We start from the raw sequence: 25,636 nt of genomic DNA, 5'->3' as shown, positions 1-25,636 counted from the left end.
GCAATACCACATGTCTCCAATAGGAGTCACTGGCAACCACAGGCTCATTTACCTGAGGTTGCATGGAGAGAACTCTAGGTCCTAACTTAAAATCTTGTCTCTGGCTTCCTCTGTGACCTTGGTTTCCTCATCCATAAAATGGATACAAACTGTCTGTCTTCCTCACAGAACAGTGGTGAGAAATGTGAAGATGAATGTGGACATCTTCTGGTGTGATTCAGAAGAGATGCACTGTCTGATTTTCTAATAGCTTCTGTCCAGATGATTTAAAAAAACTAATCATTCCACAGCTACGTTTTGAGCATCACTCACCATGCCAGGCCATCTGTAGGATCCAGGAATTATTTCTATCTTTGCACAAAAGGAGTTTGAATAAAAGTTTAAAGCAGGGTACAGTGGCTCACGCCTGTAATCCCAGCACTTTGGGAGACTGAGACAGGAGGATTGCTTGAGCCCAGGAGTTCGAGACCAGCCTGGGGCACCATAGCAAGATCTCATCTCTACAAAAAAAAATTAATAGCTGGGCATGGTGGTATGCACCTCTGGTCCCAGCTACTCGAAAGGCTGAGGCAGGAGGATGATTTGAGCCCAAGAGTTTAAGGCTGCAGTGAGCCATGATTGCACCACTACACTCCAGCCTGGGCAACAGAGGGAGACCCTGTCTGAAAAAAACAAACAAACAAATAAATATTTAGAGCAAACTGTAACCCTGAGGTGGTAGAGCCGCAGCCCCTGCCCTGGGAATGATATTGGGGCGTGCAACGGTGGCGTATCTACCTCACCTGTGGCTGGAAGGCTCTCCTGACCAATAACTCATCTCTTCCTCACACAACCCAGTTTGTGTCTGAAGAAACAGAGGCACAGAGAGGCGAAGTGACCTGCTCAAGGACCTAGATACCAGCAACTTCCCAAGCCTATAATCCCAGAACATGGAGTGGGAAGGGGCGGTGTGAGAAGGCAAGTGGTGGGAGCGGACCGGGAGGGATGGAGGGGGAAGCCTCCCGGGTCCCCAGGCCAGCCCAGGCTGTGCCAATGGCGCCACCTACGCCAGCCTTCTGCAGGAGCGCCCCCTGCCGGTCAGCGCTGCTCGCGGTGGCCGCGGACGTTGGAGGACGCTCGGCGCAGCAGGGGCTGTCCTCCCGCGGACCAGAGACCCCCCCCCACACCGCAGAGGAGAGCAAGGGCCTGCGGGATCGGCCTACCCCTTCACTTTGCACACGGCAAACGCGGAGCTCAGAGGAGGACGTGGTTGCTCAAGGTCTCTCAGCTGGATGCGGCCTTCCCCGTCCGTCTGCCTCACACTGCAGAGCCTCCATCTCCCCTGCCTCCATCTACCCCGCACTCCCGAGTCCAGAGGGTCCGTTCCTCCCGGTCCTGCTCCTAGCCACCCCCTAAACGCCCACCAGCCCCGTCTCCTCAAGGAACCCTCTGGCATTGCAGCCCCCAGCACTCCCTTCTCCGAAGCCCTGTTGCTTAACCCGCTCTCAATTTGGGACATGGCTTAGTTGGCCTGTTGGCACGACCTTGAGGACCAGGGAGGGGCCTCTTTCTTTCGGATTCTCCACCCACCCGCCCAGAGGTGCCTGGGACAGGGCTGAACTCTTAACTCTCACTCGGGGATGAATATTGATACCTGACTTTTCTTCTTCCCACTGGGAAGCTTCACAGCAGTGTCTCTGGTCCTGGACGGCCAGGATACCTAGGCTGGCCTTTTGGCTTTCCTTCCTAGCTGAGTGACCTTGGGCAAGTCCCTTACAATCTCTCAGAGCCTCCGTTTCTCTGACTGTACATAGGGAGAAAGCTGCTCTTTGGGCTGCTTGTGAAGATTAAATGAAATTATGTGTGTAGTGTTCCTGGCACATAGTAGGTGCTCAATAAATGGTAAATTTGATTTGTCAGGCTTCCAAGGAGCCTTGTCTGTTGGCACCCTCTTTCCTAGGGATGAGCCTTCTGACCTGAATTCTCCCACCCTCTGCCTCCTGTTGGAAGTAGCCTCGGGAAAGGGGTTCCATGGTGATTACACAGGGCACAGGAAAGGAGAATGCAGTTGGAAAACAGAACCGGCTACTTTCTGCCTCCACTTCTACTCACACCTACTTCCTGATGCTTAGAATTTACAGCCTGCAAAGGGCTAATATCCAGAATCTACAAAGAACTTAAACAAATTTACAAGAAATAAACAACCCCATCAAAAAGTGGGCAAAGGATGTGAACATACACTTCTCAAAAGAAGACATTTATGCAGCCAACAGACATGAAAAAATGCTCATCATCACTGGTCATCAGAGAAATGCAAATCAAAACCACAATGAGATACCAGCTCATGCCAGTTAGAATGGCGATCATTAAAAAGTCAGGAAACAACAGATGCTGGAGAGGATGAGGAGAAATAGGAATGCTTTTACATTGTTGGTGGGAGTGTAAACCATTGTGGAAGACAGTGTGGCGATTCCTCAAAGATCTAGAACTAGAAATACCATTTGACCCAGCGATCTCATTACTGAGTATATACCCAAAGGATTATAAATCATGCTACTATAAAGACACATGCACATGTATGTTTATCGTGGCACTATTCATAATAGCAAAGACTTGGAACCAACCCAAATGTCCATCAATGATAGACTGGATTAAGAAAATGGGCTGGGGATGGTGGCTCATGCCTGTAATCCCAGCACTTTGGGAGGCCGAGGTGGGTGGATCACGAGGTCAGGAGATCAAGACCATCCTGGCTAACAGGGTGAAACCCCGTCTCTGCTAAAAATATAAAAAATTAGCTGGGCGTGGTGGCAGGCACCTATAGTCCCAGCTACTCGGGAGGCTGAGGCAGGAGAATGGCATGAACCCGGGAGGCAGAGCTTGCAGTGAGCCGAGATCATGCCACTGTACTCCAGCCTGGGTGACAGAGTGAGACTCCGTATCAAAAAAAAAGAAAAGAAAATGTGACACATATACACCATGGAATACTATGCAGCCATGAAAAGGATGAGTTCATGTCCTTTGCAGGGACACGGATGAAGCTGGAAACCATCATTCTCAGCAAACTATCACAAGGACAGAAAACCAAAGACTGCATGTTCTCATAGGTGGGAACTGAATAATCAGAACACATGGACACAGGGCAGGGAACATCATACACCTGGACCTCTTGGAGGGTGGGGAGCTGGGGGAGGGAGAGCATTGGGAGAAATGCCTAGTGTAAATGACGAGTTGATGGGTGCAGCACATCAACATGGCACATGTATACCTGCGTAACAAACCTGCACATTGTGCACATGTACCCTAGAACTTAAGGTATAATAAAATATATATACACATTATATATATATATATATAAAGAATTTACAGCCTGTGCATGGCAGTCATGGCTGCCTTGATGCCTGTGTTGTGCTATAGTCATACGGCTTTGGGGCCCAGTGGCATCTACCATACCTCCTGATGCAAGTGTCTGAGAAAAAAGGGGACACCACATCAGTGCTAGCTGGATCCGCCAAGGGCTAAGGGTGCCAAGGGTCATGTACCCACAGCTAGTCCCATTGGCAGTGGCCACAAGGACAGAGTGTATGCTGGGTCGCATGGCCACAGACATAATAGCATGAGCTCAGAGCTAATAGAATAAGCATTCCATAAACATAACAATCATATTTGAAACTCTTGGAAATTCACTTAAAATTCTTTAGAGGCCAGGTGCGGTGGCTCACGCCTGTAATCCCAGCATTTTGGGAGGCCGAGGCGAGTGAATCACCTGAGGTCAGGAGTTCGAGACCAGCCTGGCCACCATGGTGAAAGGCTGTCTCTACTAAAAATACAAAAATTAGCTGGGTGTGGTGGCGGGCACCTGTAATCCCAGCTATTCAGGAGGCTGAGGCAGGAGAATGGCTTGAATTCGACAGAGTGAGACTCTGTCTCAAAAAACAAAACAAAATTATTTAGAAAAGACAACAACTCCCTGGAAACCATTTTATATGGTGACTAATCCCCTCTCTCTGCACAGGCCTCTATGCCAAACTATCTGTTTTTGTAAACCCAGATTTTTATGGACTGTATTTGTTTGAAGGCTGATATACTTGATATACTTATATGCTTGTTACAACAACCCAAATGATCTATGACATTTTACATACATGTGGATGTGTGTGTATATGTACTTTTTACATTTTATTTTTAATTTTTAAAATTAATTTATTTACTTTGAGACAGGGTCTCGCTCTGTTGCCCAGGCTGGAGTGCAGTGGCACCATCACGGCTCACTGCAGCCTTGACCTCCTAGGCTCAAGTGATCCTCCTGCCTTAGCCTCCTGAGAAGCTGGGATAACAGGCAAGCACCACCATGCCTGGCTAATGTTTTCATTTTTTGTAAAATGGGGTCTCAGTATGTTGCCCATGCTGGTCTTGAACTCCTGGGTTCAGGTGATCCTCCTGCCTTGGCCTTCCAAAGACTTGGGATTACAAGCATGAGCCACCACACGTGGTCTATAATTTTTTTTTTTTTTTAAGGCAGTCCCTGTTCTATCTCTTCTGATCCACTGACCCACTGGACTCTTCCTCTCTTCTCCTTCCTTCCCTCCCCACCTTACCACCAATTATGCGATCCTGTTCCTGCAGGGATGGCAAGAGCCTGCATCTTCAGCCAGAGAGATGCCTCAGAGAGAAAAAAACAGCAGGGCCAGTGACACAGAGAAGGCTTTTGCTGTCTGTTGCCCCTCCCATGACCTCTGGGAGAAGTGAAGAGGGAGCAGAAAATGCAAAAGGTTCCTCCACCCCCTCAACACAGGGGTTGGAGCAATGGCCTGAAGTTGCCCCAGTACCTGCTCACTCGCTTGGGTGGAGGAAGATGGTGATATACACGTGGAAAAGGCCAACCACCCATGAAGCCCCTCTAAGTGATTTAGAAAGAGGTCCCTCCTCCTCCAGGCACTTTATTTCCAACTGTCAGAAAACAGTCACTGCAAATATGGCCGTGATGTGCACAGTGTCCTCATATGTGGGGTAACCTTTTGCAGTGCACAACACGCACAATTGTGCATGTCAGCCCTGAAAGCACATACCAGGTCAGTCCTCTGCCTGGTGAGTGGGAAACTAAATCCCACTGACCATAAGCCATCCCTCCAAACCTTCCCCCAGGCACATTCCCAGCAGGGGCATCACCACCTTCCTATGTTTCCAGCCTCAGCCCTTTGGAGTCACCCCAGACTCTCTGGGTTCACATCCCAGTTCTAGCGTTTATCAGGACTATGACCTCAGACAGGTGACATAGCCTGCCTGGGCCACAAGTCCCTTATTTGTAAAACGAGGGTGGTAGCGGCAGCTCTTGCATAGGGTTCTAGTGAGGATTCAATGCGGAAACAAATGTCATACACCAAGATGGTGGCCTGGTGCTTGCTGATCCCCCAACATCAGTCCCACCCTCCAGCCCCCCAAATATTCTCCCATTTATTCTCTAAATTCTGCCTAAGAAGCATCTGCATTTGGCTACATGAGTAGGTTATCAGGCCAGCCTTGCCACTTCAGGTGGAGTTTGGTTATATAAGTAAAGGGATGAAAGGAGCAAAACAAATGTCATGTGAAATACTTGCAAGGTGCAGCCAGGCGCGGTGGCTCACGCCTGTAATCTCAGCATTTTGGGAGGCCAAGGCGGGCAGATCATGAGGTCAAGAGATCAAGACCAGTCTGGCCAACATGGTGGAACCCCATCTCTACTAAAAATACAAAAATTAGCCAGGCATGGTGGCGGGCACCTGTAGTCCCAGCTACTTGGGAGGCTGAGGCAGGAGAATTGCTTGAAACTGGGAGGTGGAGGTTGCAGTGAGCCGAGATCGCACCACTGCACTCCAGCCTGGGTGACAGAACGAGACTCTGTCCCGAAAAAAAAAAAAAAAAGAGAGAAGAAGTACTTGCAAGGGTCCTATGCTGAGTTCTTCCTAAAACAAAGGTTTCATTTACAAACCAAAATTGTAATCCCCCAAATTCTTTATTCACACATCTAGCTTTTTAAAAATAATCCCAGCTGAGCAGCATACTTGTGTCTCAGCAGGACACAGGTCACCTAGTGGCTTCCAACCAAGACATCACCCCATGAACCTGGCCAACCCTGCTCACCTCCAGCCTGGCTTGCCAAGAAGGCCAATCACTTTCTTTACAGCGGGTTTCATTTTATCAATGAGTTTCCCAACATGCAGAGTATTTAGCAAGTGAGAGGCACTGTGCTTATTCATTTCATTATCCTACTTACTTTTCCCATCTGCTTCAGAAATTGACATTACAATGATCACCTTGGACTGTTTCTAATCATCGACATTTACAATGTAACATGCTTTTCTTCCTGTTATCAATGTAATAAAACGCAAAGATATCCAAAGTGCTTACTTGTTTTTTGCCCTTAAAACCCCATTTCACATAGAAGCACAAAGAACAATCTCCACTTTCCTTCTAGGTCCATGAAAAGATAAACCATCCCTAGAAACCAGGCTTTGTGAATGAAGTTCAAAAAACACTAGTTCCAAGGCGTGCAATCATGTCCCTGTGGCCCTGGCTTTCCCCGGGAGCCCCAGCTGAATTCCAGTATCATTTCTCTGCGCTCTTTTGGCTGCTTCCTTGGAAGGGGGGGGTGAGGGTTCAATATCAGGCGAATTTTAAGATCTGTGGTGAGGTGTTATTAATTGCCCCACCACCACCACAACTGAGACACACACACACACACACACACACACACACACACACACACGTATGTCAGCGTCTCTCCAGCTGTTGTTCCTGGGAGCCCCAGCAGGTGGCACTATGACCCTGACCATCTTCACAGGCCCCATCCAGAATGTGTGGGCACAATACCTTTAAGGTCTAGGGACTCCCAGGGGCCCCAGAGGCAGGACCTCACCTCTGAAGAGCCCCATGGGGAGAGTCCTATCCCAGAGAGAAGAGCCCTGTCTCCTGTCTCCACTCTCCTTTAGCTCAACTTCCTGGTCAAGAGTCTAGGCAGCGGTGCAGAGGTGAGGAGTGAAGGGGGCTAGCTAAGGGGGCCCAGGCCCTCCTCCCTTCCCTCCAACCCAGCTAGATCTGTTCCTCATTGCATTAGGAGAGGTACTCTCCCAACCCCTGACAACTCATCCCTAACCCACCTGACCACCAGCCCTGAGCTTTGGGGACAAATCTTGGCAACTGCTGAAGGCCACTCTAGGTCAGGAATGACTACACTGATGAGAAGCTAGAAGGCACAAAGAGGGAGGGGTGTAAATTAGGGAGGCTTCCTGGAGGAGGTGAGGGTGGACCTAAGAGATTAACTCATGGTCCCCTCATTAAGAATAAGGGAGACTGAGCTGGGTGAGGTGGCTCATGCCCGTAATCCCAACACTTTGGGAGGCCAAGGCAGGAGCATCGCTCGAGCTCAGGAGTTTGAAACCAGCCTGGAAAACATGGCAAGACCTCATCTGTCTACTAAAAATCAAAAAAATTAGCCAGGTGGAGGCCGGGCACGGTGGCTCAAGCCTGTAATCCCAGCACTTTGGGAGGCCGAGGCGGGCGGATCACGAGGTCAGGAGATCGAGACCATCCTGGCTAACATGGTGAAACCTCGTCTCTACTAAAAAAAAAAAAAAAATACAAAAAACTAGCCGGGCGCGTTGGCGGGCGCCTGTAGTCCCAGCTACTTGGGAGGCTGAGGCAGGAGAATGGCGTGAACCCGGGAGGCGGAGCTTGCAGTGAGCTGAGATCCGGCCACTGCACTCCAGCCTGGGTGACAGAGCGAGACTCCGTCTAAAAAAAAAAAAAAAAAAAAAAAAAAATTAGCCAGGTGTGGTGGTGTGTGTGCCTGTAGTGCTAGCTACTCAGGAGGCTGAGGTGGTAGGATCACTTGAGCCCAGGAGATGCAGGCTACAGTGAGCGCTGATGGCAGTACTGCACTGCAGCCTAGACAACAGAGCAAGATCCTGTCTCCAAAACAAATAAGAAGAAGAAGGGAGACTGAGGGCCAATCTAGGGAGTTTGGTGCTGCCTGGGGGAGGAACACCGACAGGCGAGCTCAATGGCCATTCTTTGGAGTGCTTCTCGGGGGTAAGGTGGGCCTCCGGGGACTCTCCCCTGAACAAACTAGAGAAACAGAAGCCACAGACTCTAAGAGTATATGAGGGTGGGGGGGAAGAAGCCCTTGGGGAGCCGACCAGGGGTTCTGAAGGAATAACAGGGGTGCTGAGTTGTGAGAGGGCAGAGGGAGCCTTCCAGGTTAAAACTGGTTCCCCTGCATGGGGGAGGGGTATGACAGAGCACAGGGAAGGGGAGGACAGGCGAGAAGGACCAAGCCTGTGCCCAGCCTCAGGGACAGGACTGAGCCTCTACCTACAGCCTAGCAGGTAGATTTGCTTGCTAGAGTTGACCATTCTTGGGATGAAATCAGGGGCAAGCCAGCAAGAGGAGCTTTCCACTCAGGGAACTCCGTACCCCCTGTTGTAAAGCCCAGCCATGCCTCGGCGGGCCTAGCAGAACTTGCCAGGTGCCCTAGTGGGCTCTTTGGTGGCCTATCTCTCCATCTCCTACTGCGCACCCTCCCCAGCAGCCTGCCCTCTCCCAGAGGCAGAACCCAGAAGGCCTCCCTCCTGCAGTCAGACCCAGCACCACCTGCTTCTCCAGTCACTGCCCGGGACACCGCTTCCCCCTAAGGGTCGGCAAATCTACCCTTTTGGTTACCACCTCATGGAGATTCGGCCTCTCTGGAAGTAAGTCATTTTCTTTTTTTATTTTTTGAAACAGAGTCTCACTCCATCAACCAGGCTTGAGTGTAGTGGTGCCATCCTAGCTCACTGCCGCCTCACATCCCTGGGCTCAAGTGATCCTCTCCCCTCAGCCTCCCGAATAGCTGAGATTGTGGACACATGCCACCACACCTGGCTTAGTTTTAAATTTTTTGCAGAGACAGGGTCTCACTATGCTGCCCAGGTTGGTCTCAAACTCTTGGCCTCAAGTGATCCTCCTGCCTCAGCCTCCCAAGATGCTGGGATTACAGGTATGAGCCATTCTTGATACCTGGGGTGGGACATGGTCCAGAATGGGGACAGGAAAGACTCCAGAACTAGCAGAACCACACACTCCAGCCAGAAAAGAGAGGTGAAGGAAGTTGGAGGAAAAGCAAGCCTCCCGATCAGGAGCCCCCAGTGGTTTCCAGCAGGTAGGCTGGCTCACTTCTTCCCCAGGGAGGCCTGTTTTCCAGGACACTCACTCACGTGGGAAACAGCTCAGTGCACACATAGGCACAGAGTCAAAGATTTCTTGGAAGATACAGTGATTTCTTTTTTTTTTTTTTTTTTTGAGACGGAGTCTCGCTCTGTCGCCCGGGCTGGAGTGCAGTGGCCGGATCTCAGCTCACTGCAAGCTCCGCCTCCCGGGTTTACGCCATTCTCCTGCCTCAGCCTCCCGAGTAGCTGGGACTACAGGCGCCCGCCACCTCGCCCGGCTAGTTTTTTGTATTTTTTAGTAGAGACGGGGTTTCACCGTGTTAGCCAGGATGGTCTTGATCTCCTGACCTCGTGATCCGCCCGTCTCGGCCTCCCAAAGTGCTGGGATTACAGGCTTGAGCCACCGCGCCCGGCCAATTTCTTGATTTTGTTCAGAACTGGCTCACACACACTCTTGCTCACTCCATGAGCCGGGGAAGCAGGGCTGCCCACCACACCGAGCAGGAGACTGGGGTTTGAGTTTGAGCTCAGGTCAGCCTCCAGCAGTGCCTCCAAAAGCTCAGAGAGAAGTCAGGTGGCCAGGTGACCAGATGGGGAATCGGGGTGGGTTGGCTGTCCCTTCCTCCCTAACACTCGCCTTCTGATTCTTCTTAGAGGGCTGGTAAGGCTCCCAGGACTGGCACTCAGGCCTTGGCATGCCAGAGGATCAAAAGAAACTGCCCTTCCTTTCATGCAATTGATACAAGAAGCAACAGAAATTGCAGCTTGCGGCCAGGCGCGGTGGCTCAAGCCTGTAATCCCAGCACTTTGGGAGGCCAAGACGGGCGGATCACGAGGTCAGGAGATCGAGACCACCCTGGCTAACACGGTGAAACCCCGTCTCTACTAAAAATACAAAAACTAGCCGGGCGAGGTGGCGGGCGCCTGTAGTCCCAGCTACTCGGGAGGCTGAGGCAGGAGAATGGCGTAAACCCGGGAGGCGGAGCTTGCAGTGAGCTGAGATCCGGCCACTGCACTCCAGTCCGGGCGACAGAGCGAGACTCCGCCTCAAAAAAAAAAAAAAAAAAGAAATTGCAGCTTGCTTTCAGTGGGATGTAAAATCACATGGAAGAAGCCATCACCCAGGGAGGTCACTTGAACCGTCAGGGCTCAGGCCCAGCTTCCACACACACGCTGCTTCCCCGTTTGCTGACGTCCTCTGTGTTGAGAGTACCACGTCACTCTTCAACTGACATCGCTCTGGATTGGCAGCCAGGGCCTAGGATCCTTGAGTCCTTGTTTTGTCAACAACCCTCGCCCTCTTTTCGCTCTTTCCTGGCTGTGTGGTGGACTCTTCAGGGACACAGCGGCCACTGCGCTGCAGGGACAGTCCCCAAGTGCCAAGGTGCAGCCTAAAGGGGGCTGTTCCCACTATGGCATCCGTGACAAGAACCAGGAGCCAGAATGCAGGTTTCTGTGACTTGTCAGCTCCCTTCTGAGTGCCCTGTTGAGGATTCCTAGAAATGCAGACACCACCCTCCCCGCCGCCTGGATGGGCCGTCCTGAGCCAATAGGAATACTTTCCTGTGGACATGCCATGCTGGAATCCCAGGCCTCCCCACCCTGCCAGCCCCTGCCAGCTCCCTGGGGCCCAGCTGGTGAGTTTCACCCCCAAAGTGACTGCGACATTGGAAGGCCGGGGCCACCCCTGCCTTTTCCATTGCTCGGCAGCTCTATCGTTCATCCATAACCCCCAGGCGCGGAGGCAGGGCTGGGGGCGCAAGGGGCTCTCTCGGTGCAGCGGCAGGGGCGGGGGCAGGGGCTCCCCTAACTGCAGAGGCTAGCCTTACACACCCAGCAACACATGTCCCTCTTTATGGCCCGGGCTTTCTCTCGGTGCTTAAAGCCAACTGTGAAAAGAGCAGGGCTGATTCTGGCTGCCTGGCCGTCTCCTGGCAACAGGCCTGGCAGGAGGTCTTTCTTTCTCCCCCCAACCTCCCTTCTCTCCTCCACCACCCCCCTCTCCCTTTCCCCCCTGTGTCTTGTGTTGTGTATCATTAAAACTTCCCTCCCAGCCACTTCGCAGCCAACAAGCAGGCCCTTCTGGGACTAGTTCCCTTGGGGCAGCTCAACCGGCCCAGGGTTGGGGGCTCCGAGGGGTTAAGGCCCCCAGAGAAGGGCCTTTGTTTTCTGGAACCAAGGCTTAAACTCAAGTTGGCAACCTTTGGCACATTCGTGAGGGGCAGCCACCGGCACCCTCTCTGCAGGCACCTCTTCCTTCCCTGTCTTCCTCCCTCATCTTTCAGGGTCTTGGCCTCTTCCTTTAGTGCCTGGAACCTGCCAATAGTGCCACTGGGCACTGCCCAAAACCATGCAGGCCTCACGAGGCTGGGCATGGACAACCCCTCACCTAGGAGGACAAGCCTCTGCTGAAGGCTGGGGTAGCCAGAGGCCTGCAGCCAGCTCTGGCACACGTGTCCTGGTCTGCCTTGAAAGGGGACAGGCACACAAAGGGTGTTGGCCTCAGGGATCACGGGGAGGCAGAGCATCCAATCAATGCCTCCAGAACCCAAAGAACTCTTCATTTGGCAGTTTCAACCTGGAGGGACACTGAGACCCAGAGGGGGTGAGTGCCTTGTCCAGGGACACACAGTCAGTCAGGAGAAAGCTGAAGCTGGAACCCTGGTTTCCCAGTCCCCTCCTCTGTGGCTCTTCACTGGAGGGGAACCGGAGGGGAACAGGTGGCTCCCTGAGGCCCACGCACCTTTTGGGCCTGACCTGCCTGCCTCTTGAGCAGTGCTCAGGGGTGTCTGAACTTGATCCCATCACTCCGGGGCCCCCCCGTCTTCTCCCAGACCCTGAAGAAAGCCTCTGATGGGCCTAGAACAGAGAGGTGACCCAGGACCTTGCCCAGTCTTTCTGGACAATTGGAAGACATTTACGCTTCCTCCTCCACCTCTACCTCCAACGTCAGTATCTGAGTCACAGGGACCTAGTGCTGGGCTCCTCTGTCATCCAACCCACTCTAAAGGCTGGATGGGCCACCCCAGATTGCCTATCTGGTACCTTGAGGCAGAGCAGACACTGGGGCTAATCTCAGCTCATAGCCAGGTGGCTTCCAGGTGCAGCTCTGGGGTTCTGCCAGCTCTAGCCTTGCTCACCCACAGGGTCTCCGGCCAACCAAGATGCTCTGACCACACAGAGTGGCACTTGCAGGGCACCCTGACTGCAAGCCCTCAGCTCTGTTGTCCCGTGTTCCGGTGTTTTCCAGACTCCAGGGATTTCCATGCCACCTCCACTCTGTAGCTGCATGCAACCTATTCTGCTATTTTCTGAACACTTTTCTTTACATTGATGTGCATTGTTCTTAATAACATCAACTGAAAACGAGACTTTAGATTTACTAATTTTCTTTTTTTTTTTTTTCTTTTTTTTTTTGAGGTGGAGTCTCGCTCTGTCTCCCGGACTGGAGTGCAGTGGCCGGATCTCAGCTCACTGCAAGCTCCGCCTCCCGGGTTTATGCCATTCTCCTGCCTCAGCCTCCCGAGTAGCTGGGACTACAGGCGCCCGCCACCTCGCCCGGCTGGTTTTTGTATTTTTAGTAGAGACGGGGTTTCACCGTGTTAGCCAGGATGGTCTCGATCTCCTGACCTCGTGATCCGCCCGTCTCGGCCTCCCAAAGTGCTGGGATTACAGGCTTGAGCCACCGCGCCCGGCCGATTTACTCATTTTCAACAATGAGATTTCATTCTAACCAGACACTATGGCCCCGCAAAGTCTCTGAATGTGTGACTTTCTCTCTTTATTAGAAAAGGATCTTAGCAAGTGTTGGAGAGGTGCTGAAGTCATATTAGGACCAAACAGACTTTCTCTTTGAGGATACTCAGGAGGAGTGAAGGAGAATGGAACAGGGGGTGTGAATACATGAGCTTTCTCCCCATGTGATTCAAAGTGATTTAACCCATGCCTCACCTTCTGGAGCACCCACGGCCCTCTCTAGCTGTGATAAATATCAACACTAGCCATCAAAATGTTCCCAAAAGTCCAACCTTTGACCAAACTACATTTCGGATTTTCTTAAATTCTGGAGAAAAAATAAAATAAAGTAAAAGAACAAATATTTTGGTTATGCCATGTACTCTGATTTGGGATTCAGAAAATATGATTTCTGGCCAGGCATGGTGGCTCATGCCTGTAATTCCAGCACTTTGAGAGGGGAGGATCTCCTGACCCCAGGAATTGGAGATCAGCCTGGGCAACGTAGGAAGAAGACACTATGTCTACAAATAATAAAAAGTGAGCAGGTGCGGTGGTGCATGTCTGTGGTCTCAGCCACTCAGGAGGCTGAGGTGGGAGGATCGTTTGAGCCCAGGAGGTCGAGGCTGCAGTGAGCCATGTTTGTGCCATGGCATTGTAGCCTGGATGACAGAGTGAGACCTTGTCTCAAAAAAAAGAAAGGAAATATGATTTCCCACATTACCACACCTTCTGATGCGCATAGCAAAAGGCTGGCGGTGGGGGTGGGGAGGCTGTGGTAGGCCAAGGTAGGGGTGGGTGACGAGGATGAGGGGAGGAAGGCTTTTGAGCAGTCTGAGAAAAGCAGGAGAGCTGGGAACATCTTGCCACCATCAGTCCTCAATCACTAAGACAGCCTGGTCAGGATTCTGCCATTATGTTTGGTCTCATGATAATAACAGGTCTTAGGAAGTCAGCCTGTGTTATCTACTAGATGCCCTGAGCTTTTTGGGTAAATTATGCCATTTAAACCTGCCAAGGGTGGAATTAGTATACCCATTTGCCAGATAAGAAACAGCCACAGAGAGATCTAGATAGCTTGTCCAAAGTCACAGCTCAGCAGCAGGGAGCCAGGATGTGAACTTGTTCTTTCTGATGACAGAGTCCATGCTCCCCCAGCCCCCCAACAGCATTACTTTGCCCCCACCCCCTACTCCCACCCCAACCTGAGGCTATTTGGCCAGTGAGGACCAGACCTTAGGAGCTAACCGTCCCCTCAGGTGAAAGAGTCAGTCCCAGTGTCCCCAGGCAAGCCTTCCACCAGCCCTTCCCAGCAGAGACTTTAGGAAGTGCTCCTGTGTGGTGTGGCTGGTGGGGCTGCGCCTCTCCACCCCCGACACACACCCAGGGAGCCCGAGAATGGCTCCTAGACACCCTAAGAATGAAGGGCAGAGGGAAAACTGCAGGAGGCAGGTGTCTGGGCTGCTGCTTTTTCTCTTTTTAAAAAATTGAGGCCAGGCATGGTGGCTTACACAATAATCCCAGCACTTTAGGAGGCCGAGGCGGGTGGATGACCTGAGGTCAGGAGTTTGAGATCAGCCTGGCCAACATGGTGAAACCCTATCTCTACTAAAAATACAAAAAACGAGCCAGGCAGGCTGGGCGCAGTGGCTCATGCCTGTAATCCCAGCACGTTGGGAGGCTGAGGCGGGCAGATAACCTGAGGTCAGGAGTTTGAGATCAACCTTGGCAACATGGTAAAACCCCATCTCTACTAAAAATGCAAAATTAGCTGAGTGTGGTGGCACATGCCTGTAATCCCAGCTACTCGGGTGGCTGAGGCAGGAGAATCACTTGAACCTGGGAGGCAGAGGATGTGTTGAGCCGAGATCGCACCATTGCACTCCAGCCTGGGCAACAAGAGTAAATCTCCATCTCAACAACAACAACAAAAAAAGAGCCAGGCATAGTGACTCATGTCTGTAGTCCCAGCTACTGGGGAGGCTGACGCAGGAGAATTGCTTGAATCCAGGAGACTGAGGTTACAGTGAGCCAAGATTGCTCCATTGCACTCCAGCCTGAGTGACAAGAGTGAAACTCTACCTCAAAAAAAAAAAAGAAAAAGAAATATAATTTGCATACCATAAAAAATCACCATTTTAAAGTGGAGAATTCAGTAGCTTCCAGTATACCGAAAAAGTTGTGGAACCTTCACCACTAATTCCAAAACATTTTCATGAACCTCAAACCCATCAGCAGCCAAGTTGCAGCCTCTTAAGGAAAATGCAGAGGCAGTGCTGGGCAGAACTGCATTCTTTTTGTTTGTTTGTTTTGTTTTTGAGATGGGGTCTCACTCTGTTACACAGGTTGGAGTGCAGTGGCTCACTGCAACCTCTGCCTCTTGGGCTCAAGCAATTCTTCAGCCTCAGCCTCCTGTGTAAGCTGGGACTACAGGCACGCCACCAACACCTTGCTATTTTTTTTTTTTTTGTAGAGATGGGGTTTCACCAAGTTGCCCAGTCTGGTCTCGAACTCCTGAGCTCAAAGCGATCTGCCTGCCTTGGCCTCCCAAAGTGCTGGAAATACAGGCATGAGCCACCACGTCCAACCTGGGCAGAACTATATTCTGGATGCATCTTAAACCTCACTTTAGCCCTACACCGTGCCTTTTGTTGTTTCCTTTCTCCCCAAAAGTCATCTCAGAATGAGGCTCACAGCTCCAGGCTTCAGTTGCAATCTCACCCCCACCTAGACTAAACCCTCAAATCAAGAAAAAGAAGGCCTGGCAAGGTGTGGTGACTCATGCCTGTAATCCCAGCACTGTGGGAGGCTGAGGTGGATGGATCACTTGAGCTCAGTTCAAGACCTCCCTGGCTGGGCAACATGATGAAACCCCATCTCTTATCAAATATTTTTAAAAATTAGCTTGGTGTGGTGGTATATGCCTGTAGTCCCAGCTCCTTGGGAAGCTGAGGTGAGAGGATCGTTAGACCCTGGGAGATGGAGGTTGCCGTGAGCCAAAATTGTGCTGCTGCACTCCAGCCTGAGTGACAGAGCGAGACTCTGTCTCAAAAAAAGAAAAGAGCTGGGCGCAGTGGCTCAAGCCTGTAATCCCAGCACTTTGGGAGGCCAAGACGGGCGGATCACGAGGTCAGGAGATCGAGACCATCCTGGCTAACACGGTGAAACCCTGTCTCTACTAAAAAAAAATACAAAAAATTAGCCGGGCGAGATGGCGGGCGCCTGTAGTCTCAGCTACTCGGGAGGCTGAGGCAGGAGAATGGCGTAAACCCGGGAGGCGGAGCTTGCAGTGAGCTGAGATCCGGCCACTGCACTCCAGCCTGGGCGACAGAGCGAGACTCCGTCTCAAAAAAAAAAAAAAAAAAAAAAAAAGAAAAAAGAAAAAAAGAAGAAATCCTAAAAAAAAAAAAGAAAGGAGGCCGGGCGCGGTGGCTCAAGCCTGTAATCCCAGCACTTTGGGAGGCCGAGACGGGCGGATCACGAGGTCAGGAGATCGAGACCATCCTGGCTAACACGGTGAAACCCCGTCTCTACTAAAAATACAAAAACTAGCCGGGCGAGATGGCGGGCGCCTGTAGTCCCAGCTACTCGGAGGCTGAGGCAGGAGAATGGCGTAAACCCGGGAGGCGGAGCTTGCAGTGAGCTGAGATCCGGCCACTGCACTCCAGTCCGGGCAACAGAGCGAGACTCCGCCTCAAAAAAAAAAAAAAAAAAAAAAAAAGAAAGGAAAAGAAAAAAAAAGAGAGAAAAGAAAAGAAAAAGAAATTTCTGTCTCAAAAAGAGAAAAGAAAAAGAAATCCTAACACTCACCTAACCTTAAGTAAAAGCAACTCACCTTGTAAGTCAATCTCAACATTTAATGCAACTACCCCCTACACTAGACATGATGGGTGAGGAGGATAAGATATCAGTTAGGAGGCCTTTGACTACAAGTAACAGCCTCAAGTGGGCTAACCAACAAGGAAAATGTATTATTTCACATCACAAGAAGTTCCAAAGCAGGACTCCTCTGAAGGCAGTTAATGTCTCAGCAATGATGTCAGAAATGGAGTTTGTTTCTCTCTCTTTGCTCTGTCTTCCTCTGCCGGTCAGCTTCATCTTTAGGCAGCTTTCCTCATAGTCACAGAATGGCTGCTGCAGCTCCAGGTATCCCAACCCAAAACAACAATGTCCAAAAGCAGGGAAAAGATATTTCTTACTGTGTGTCATTTTAAGAGCCCCAAAAACTCTTCCAGAAACCCTCTTGCACCCTTAAGCAGACCTCCCTTAGGCTCATGTCACCCAGTTTAGGCCAGTCTCTGGCAAGCAGAATGGGTCCCCAAGACTGGCTTAGATCAGTCACGATTTATCTCTGAGTAAGGTAGGAGAGGGGTAAAGACCAGAACAAACTGGGGGCCCCTGCCATCCTGGAGGAAGGGACCACCAGCAGTGTGAGCTACACCAAATCTAAACAGAAGCCTTTGTCTTCCAGAAGTTCAAAAACAGCAGCTGAGGCTGGGCACGGTGGCTCATGCCTGTAATCCTAACACTCCGGGAGGCTGAGGTGGGCGGATCATTTGAGGTCAGCAGTTCAAGACCAGCCTGGCCAACATGGTGAAATTCCATCTCTACTAAAAATACCAAAATTAGCCAGGCGTGGGAGCTTGCATCTGTAGTCCCAGGTAGGAGGACTGAGGCAGAAGAATCACTTGAACCCAGGAGGCAAAGGTTGCAGTGAGCTGGGATCACTCCAGCCTGGGTGATAGAGCAAGACTCCATCTCAAAAAAAAAAAAAAAAAAAAAAAAAAAAGAGCAGCTGATTGCCACAGAGGGAGGGAGTGGATGCTCACCGGTCATTTTACACATCCCAGGTGCCATTTCAAACACAGCAGCTATCACTCTGCTGAACAGGCAATCATCTTTTGAGACAAGTGTTATTATACCCATTTTGCAGTTGAAGCAGGTACAGAGAGGTTACATAATATACTCAGTGTCACATAGTAAGAGGCAGAGCTGGGATTCACTGGGGTTGTGGTAGACCTGGGCTCTAAGGCAACCACTCAGAGAGGATTTCCCAGCCAGACATGTGAATCGCCATTCAGGCCTTACCTGGAAGCCAAGACAAAGGTGCATAGGAGGTGGGTCCTGCTGGGATGTGTGCAATGCCAGGCAGATGGCCCTGGTTTGCCCAAGGGCCCTCCCACATCTGTGCCAGCTGTGCCTAAGCCCTTGCTGGTGAGGCAGCTGTGACCCCATTCCCAGCCCACTGGGCCTCCATCCATGTGATTAGGCTCCCAGGACTCAGGGCTCATAGCTGGCCACCCTGAGGTCCCAGCAATGACCGCTACTGGTCATACTAGTCTGTGGAGAAGGTTGTTAGTTGCCAGAATTCTGAAACGTGCAAGCCAGGACTTCACTAGAAATTTCTTCGCCATCTCCAAAGATATTATCAGGTTTGTTCTATTCTATCTCCCTAATGTGCCCCCACAAAAGTCTTCCCTGCAAGACCCCTGAGATGGAAAGAACTTCCACACCTCTGCTTTGTTTTGTTTTCTTGAGACAGAGTTGCGCTCTTGTTGCCAAAGCTGCAGTACAATGGCATGATCTCGGCTCACTGCAACCTCTGCCTCACAGGTTCAAGTGATTCTCCTGCCTCAGCCTCCCAAGTAGCTGGGATTTCAGGCGTGCACCACCAGGCCCGGCTAATTTTGTATTTTTAGTAGAGACAGAGTTTTGCAATGTTGACCAGGCTGGTTTCAAACCCCTGACCTCAGGTGATCCATCCGCCTTGGCCTCCCAAAATGCTGGGATTATAGGCATGAGCCACCACGCCCGGCCTGGTTTTGTTTTTTAAGCAAACATTTACGTATTTGGTCCTCTGATGAATGACTGTCCCCAGCAGACGGCAAATTCCTTGCAGGCCAAAATCTGGGCTGCTTTTGCTCATCAGTGCTCAGCTGCTAAGGGGCAGCTGCACACAGAGTTGCTCCATGAAGATGTGTTGAAAAAATGGACCAAGTGACATTCACAGAGCACCTACTGTGTTCATCAGCCGGCGCTGGGATATAAGGAAGAAGGCAGGCTCCTTGAGGGTAGTCCCATTCCTCGTGGAGCCTTGTCCACAGCAGGCATGCAGTCAACATCTGCGATGAAAAATACAGACACTTTCCACCCTCAGAGCCCAGGTGGAAGGTGGGGGCCCAGCGTGACTAAGGCTGGAGACAGAAGAGACCAAAGATGGCTCCAAGTCCCTCTTGGGTTGCGACCAGGACTCTCTCCCCTTCCCTGCCTGCTTATGTCCCATACACAGGGGAGTGGAAGGAAAACTCAGGAGCACTAGTTCCAGGTGACTGAGAGAAACCATGGCAGCCACACACAGAGGTCTGGCTCTAACTCCTCAGGCAGGATCACACCCATGCCAGGAGCTGGCCTTGGGTTAGAGCCCCAAAAGCCTTGGGCAGGCCAGCCATGTCCAGGGATGGGGCTCAGGGTTCTGAGGCAAAAACAGAATAAAGGGGCATGGAGGGAGGCTGAAGAGGAGAAAGAAAGGGAAGGAGAGAGAGCTATGGCACACAGCTGGAGGGGCAGCACGAGGGGCCACCAAGCCCCAGATGCCCCCATGTGGCAGTGATTTCCCAACAGGCTGCCCACCCTTAATCTCATCCCACTGGAGGCAGCACAGGGTCCTATGAAAGGGACACAGGAATCAAGCAACAGACCTGGGTAGCTGGGGTGGGCTGGAGTTGTAGGGACCAGGGCCACTCAAGATAGGGGCACTGAGGACCCTGAGGGGCCACAGGGAGCCCAGACTTGAGTCAATGGCCCTTCCATCTGAGACCTCAGCCCTGCCTGCTCCCTCTCCTCTGGGCCCATCATCAACAGTGTTTTTGAGGGGCTGCTAAGTGCTGGACCCCACACCATTGGGGGTTCAGCAATCTCGTGGAGGGAGTTTCTTTGTGGAGATTTTACAGTTGGAGACGGACAACATATGCAAGCAACTGAACAGATATGTCTGCTATGTGATATGTATAATCAGCCGGGCATGGGGGCTTACGCCTGTAATCCCAGCACTTTGAGGGGCCGAGGTGGGCGGACCACCTGAGGTCAGGAGTTTGAGACCAGCCTGGCCAACATGTCTCTACTAAAAATTAAAAATTCTTTGGGAGGCTGAGACGGGCGGATCACGAGGTCAGGAGATTGAGACCATCCTGGCTAACACGGTGAAACCCCGTCTCTACTAAAAATACAAAAACTAGCCGGGCGAGGTGGCGGGCGCCTATAGTCCCAGCTACTCGGGAGGTTGAGGCAGGAGAATGGCGTGAACCCGGGAGGCGGAGCTTGCAGTGAGCTGAGATCTGGCCACTGCACTCCAGTCCGGGCGACAGAGCGAGACTCCACCTCAAAAAAAAAAAAAAAAAAAAAAAAAATTAAAAATTAGCCAGGCATGGTGGCGGGAGCCTGTAATCCCAGCTACTTGGGAGGCTGAGGCAAGATAATCGCTTGAACCCAGGAGGTGGATGTTGCAGTGAGCCAAGATTGTGCCACTGCACTCCAGCCTAGGCAACAGAGCAAGACACCATCTCAAAAAAATAATATGTGTAATCACATATTAATCACATCAGTGTCAGGGCTATGCTGGAAAATACAGCTGAATAAGAGCCCTAACAGGACAGGGCTGGGGAGTGGCGAGGGGTCTGGAGGGGCCTCTCTGAAGTGGATATTTTGAAGTGGGTCTCGGAAGGGGACATCAGACAACATTTTCCTGGATAAATCCTTCTGGAGAAGGCTCCTGGGCTCCTGAAAGAGGACTGCTTAGCGGACACTGACTGGGGCAGGAGGAGAGACCTGAGAGAGAGGCTTATTCCACGCCTCAAGAGAAGAAAGAAACCCAATATTTCGTATTCACCATCCGCGGTCTGGCATTCCGTCAGCACCATTCTCATTTAACGCTGACAGCTCCCTACGAGGTGGAAAGTGTTATCTCCACACCACAACTGAAACCGGGGGCTCAGAGATGACAGGCAACTGACCAGTGCCCCCACCCCACCCCATTCCCTCCCTTCTAAAGGACTTTCACCCCAAATCGCTTTCCAAAATGCTCTGGGGAGGCTGGACACGGTGGCTTGCACCTGTAATCCCAGCACTTTGGGAGACCAAGATGGGCGGGTCACTTGAGGTCGGGAGTTCAAGACCAGCTTGGCTAACACGGTGAAACCCCGTCTCTACCAAAAAAATACAAATTAGCTGGATAGGGTGGTGCATGCTTGTAATCCCAGCAACTTGAGCAACTGAGGCAGGAGAATCACTTGAATATGGGGAAGTGGAGGGTGCAGTGAGCCGAGATTGCACCACTGCACTCCAGCCTGGATGACACAGTGAGACTCTGTCTTAAAAATATAGGCCAGGAGTTCGAGACCAGCCTGGCCAACATGGTGAAATCCGTCTCTACTAAAAATACAAAAAGTTAGTCAGGCGTGGTAGCAGGCACATGTAATCCCAGCTGCTTGGGAGGCTGAGGCAGGAGAATCGCTTGAACTTGGGAGGCGGAGGTTGCAGTGAGTTGAGACAGTGCCATTGCACTACAGCCTGGGCAACAAGAACGAAACTCCACCTCTCTCTCTCTCTCTCTCTCTCTATATATATATATACGCACACACGTATACACATACATACAAATACATAAAATTAAATGCTCTAGGGAGCTAGAGCTAAGACAGGAGGAACTACTGCCACAGGGAGAACCTCTCACGTGCCCACAGCGGCCCCTGTGATCTCGGGGTCCAGGAAGACCTGCCGCTGGCAGCCTCCCATATGTCAGCAGAAGGGGGAGGCATCCGCAGGGTGGATCTGGCGGTGCCCCAGTGCGCCCTGGACCGGCATCACCTGGGCCCGCTCGCCCTCCGCCTGTGTGGGGAGGAGAGGGGAGCCTGAAGCCATGCACCCCTTATCCCCAGCTGAGCTCCGGGATTGCGAGGTAGATTAAGGGCATTCACTCAGGAGGGCACCTACTTAACCAAGATCCTCCGAAATCCAGGCTGCTCACCAGCAACGACTGAGTATGCTGGGCCCGCAGGAAGCGGAGTGGGACCAGGCGGGACTCCTTCCTCGCCTGCTGACCTCCCGCCTTGCTATCAGCACTGCCGCCAGGGGGCGCGCCCACGCCGCTGGCCTCTGAGTCGACCTCCGCGTGCACCTGTGCTCCTTTGTGTGTTAGATTAACACCTGGTGCTTACCTACTATGCGCTTACTCGGTGCAGGTCAGGGGCTTCCTGCATTTCCAGGATGCAGCCTCTATGCCAGCAAACTGAGCTGGGCAGTAGAAAGAAATCCGATTTACTCCTGTGCCCACCACCCAGGCTAGGGCCTTCCTGCTTTCAGGCTCTGCTGTCCAGCCTTCCAGTGGCCTCTAGGGAGCTCACCTAAAACCACTCTGCGGTTCCTACAGCTCCTAGGAGAAAGTTAAACGCCCTCCTCTCCAGGTCAGAGGCCTTGGACCCCCCTATGTGCTCCCTTCGCACTGTTCCTCCATAAGCCCTGTGGTGTTAGGCCTTTGGCCCTTGGCACTTCCCTGCCTGCTTCCCCGCTGCAATGACTTCGCTTCTCCCTTTATCCCCCCAGGTTGGTCTGGCTCCTGACTCCGCCTGGCAGCCCCAATACCTGTTTCAAGCAAAAATGAATTGCACAGTGCCTGGATCAGAGATTTCCTCCTCCCTCCCTGCGACAGATGGGTAGCCCCATGAGGGCAGGCAGGGGCCTGGCCGGCCAGAGTCTTTGTCTACACGGTGCCTCTGCAGGGGGTCCAGTGGAGCCTCACTGAATACACAGCGGAGGACTCTGAGCCCAGGGGAGTACACAACAAAAGGAACCTCAGGGCCAACCAGAGAGAGGGGTTGGGCTGGGGCTGGGGTCCCCTTCCCAAGTCTAAGGTCCCACACATTCACACACACAACAAAAAGTGTTTCCCATGTGCCACGCCATGTCCCCACGTCCCTGGCCCTTGCTGCCTCTTCTGCCCTCTTCCAAGAGACCACTCTTCCATTCAGGGCGATGGCCTCCTAGTCCACTGGCTGTTGCCTCCACCCCGGCCACCCTTCCTGGTCTTGGAGTGAATTTAACCCTTTCTCCACCAAGTGAAACCACCGTGGGGCTTGGGGTACCTATTAGAGAGAGGGTGTTTCTATCTGTGACGTGTGGTCAGGGGCACTCGCCCTCCTCTGACAGAAACCATTCCTGCGTTTCCACCGTCGGCAGCGCAAGGCTTGCAGGAGGAAGGAAATTAAACCTGTGTTGAAGGAAGGACACCTGGCGAAAAGGAAAGGGCTCAGACTCCTCTCCTCTGAGGAGCTTTCAAGTGGGGGAAATCCCCACACACACCTCCATTCTCTAGGGCACCTCGCAGGGCCACTGGTAGGCTCCAGTCCTCTCCTCTGTCACTTCCCAGGTGCACATGGCCAGCTCCTGGATTCCACCCTACAACCCACTTGTTTCCCACCTGATGCACATGACCTGGGGCTCTGAGTGCTCCAGGCTGCCTGGAGGAGGCATTCAGCTACACAGGGCCCCTCAGGGAATGATTGTCTTGTTCACAGCACCCAGGATGCTGGCTGGGCATATCTCAGCCAACACACACCCCCACCGACAGCCCCGGATCTTTTGCCCCCACCTCACAGCATTGGCACCTGTGGAGTCTTGCGGCCCAGCAATGACCCCAAGAGGCCATCAAGTCCAGGCCCTGTCGCCCCACCACACTGCATCCACAGTGGTGTCTGACTGGCCAGGGAAGGTAGCCCTCTCCAGCTCTCAGCACCACTGTCATGGGGCTCTGGAACTCCCCAGCACTTGGGCAGGACTCCAGCAGGCAGCTCTGATTAGAAAGCCACCTGGGAGCCCTGTGGGTGGGACAGGACTCCAGGTAGGAACTAGCAGGCCTCCATCCAAGAGGGATGTATGTGGAAAGCTCTCCACTCCCAGAGCCTTGTTCCTGAGGCTCTGCATTCATGACAATGGCAACCCCCTTTCCAGGTGAATCAGAAACAAGGTGCCCCAGAATCAGCCCAGCCATGAGGAGCATCTCTAGGGATCCCCATCTCTTCAGCCCCCACCAGGTTCACCACTCCTGGGCAGGTTCACGATTTGTCTTCGCCTTGCAGCTCCTTGGTCCTCTCCGCCTCACCCCTGCCCCTTTCTTCCTCAGGCTGGTGGCTCAGCCTCTCCCGCCACCCTTTTCTTGGTTTCTGTCTCAGCATCTCTCTCATCTCTGAGCCCCTCTCTCTCTCCTCCTCCTCTCGGTCTCTCCTTTTCCTCCCCTTCCCTCCTCTCTTTCAACCACCCCTCCCACTCCCTCCAGTCCAGCACTGGGCTAGGAACGCAGCAGAAGCCTTGACAAGCCCAGGCGGCTCTCCCGACCCTTGGTGCCCCCGGGGCCATTTCCCCGCGCTCCCTGTGCCGGCAGCAGCCGCGTGCGGAGAGGGCTCGGCGACCAGAAGAGGCAGCAGGTTCGAGCTGTGGGTACGGGCGCTCAGATCAAAGGCCAGGAATGGCCTCCTGGCCTGAGACTTCCTCCAGCCGTGGCCCCCACCTCGTGGAACGCCCGCCGTTCCAGGCCTCTGTGGGACTCGGGTCGGCTCATTCTCTGCTCTTTCTGCCACGGTTCCCTACACAGCGGTCCCCGCTCCCCACCGGCAGTTCTTCCTTCACCCCAGACGCGGGCTGCGCAGAGCCCTGGTGCCTCAGGTGGTCTGGGAGGGGCCCTAGGGGAAGGCACCCAGGTGACCGGGCGTGAGTCCCCAAAACCTGACCACGATGTCAATACCACCCAGGGCTGAGACCGAATTCCTCGCTCTGGAGAGGGAGAGGAGAGGAAGCAAGCCCCGAGGGGCCTGGAAGGACTCCTTTCCTGTGGGGAGGGGTGGGTATCTGGAAGCATTTGGTGTCCGCACAGCGCTAGAGCCTTTATCGTCAAACCCCAGTCTGGAGCTCCCTATCAGTAGAACCGGGGCCTCAGGCGGGACAGTCAGGCAGTGAGGGGCGCTCCCGAGGGCAGCAAGGTCCTCCAAGGACCTGGGCCGCCCTCGGCCAGAGCTGCGCGTTTCACCGGTCCCTGATGGTCCAACTAAGAATCCCAGTGAGGCTGTGGGTCATACCTCCGACCCTGGCCAGAGGTCGGGCCTGAACCCCTCAAGGAGGAGAAAGTGACCCGACTCTGAGAGCAGGAAATGCGACTGGCCGCTGGTGTCAGTTGCAGGAAATGCAAAGGCAGCAGGAGGTCCCGATACCGATCTGATCCCTGACAAAAGACTCAAATGACACTCGGCTCCGTCCCCCGGCGCCGCCCGCAGCCAGACCTTCGAGCCTCAGCGGACTTTTCCGCACGTTCCTCGGACACCCGGGAAGCGACCTCCCGCGGCCACGACTAGAGGCCGGCGGGCAGGCGGACTCTGGAGGCTGGAAGCTGGGAGGGGGTGCGTTCCCCCACCCCCTGATCCTGGCCTGCCCGAGAGGGGCTTCTGGAAACATCCCTGTGCTTTCTACCCTCGATTCCTCGCGGGCCCACGTCCCAACGGGTCACGGTCCCCGCCAGCAGAGGAGCCACCCGTTCATGCCCACGCCAAGCCCTCGCCACGTGAACACCTGGTTCAGAACCCCGGCGCCCTAACCCTGGCCAGCGGGGGGCCGCGGCGGTAGCAGAGGGTCCGGCCCACCGCATCCTCCCGAAGCCCCGCGGCGTCCGGGGCGCGGGCTTTGCCCAAGTTTGCTGGGCG

The 25,636-nt window shown here is 52.9% G+C and overlaps 1 long non-coding RNA gene across 1 annotated transcript; it reads left to right on the top strand.

The window, feature by feature from the left end:
* The first annotated feature begins 10,469 nt into the window (after positions 1–10,469).
* Positions 10,470–13,260, top strand: LOC117066982. Its single transcript, XR_004430571.1, has 3 exons — positions 10,470–10,798; positions 11,996–12,109; positions 12,950–13,260. It is a non-coding gene; the product is annotated as an uncharacterized LOC117066982 (long non-coding RNA).
* The last annotated feature ends 12,376 nt before the right edge of the window (positions 13,261–25,636 follow it).

This window comes from Trachypithecus francoisi, unplaced genomic scaffold (genome assembly GCF_009764315.1).
Source record: "Trachypithecus francoisi isolate TF-2019V2 unplaced genomic scaffold, Tfra_2.0 Contig00141, whole genome shotgun sequence".
Classification (NCBI taxonomy): domain Eukaryota; kingdom Metazoa; phylum Chordata; class Mammalia; order Primates; family Cercopithecidae; genus Trachypithecus; species Trachypithecus francoisi.
The sequence above is the reverse complement of the archived record's forward strand: the minus strand, read 5'-3'. Positions and strand labels throughout refer to the sequence as shown.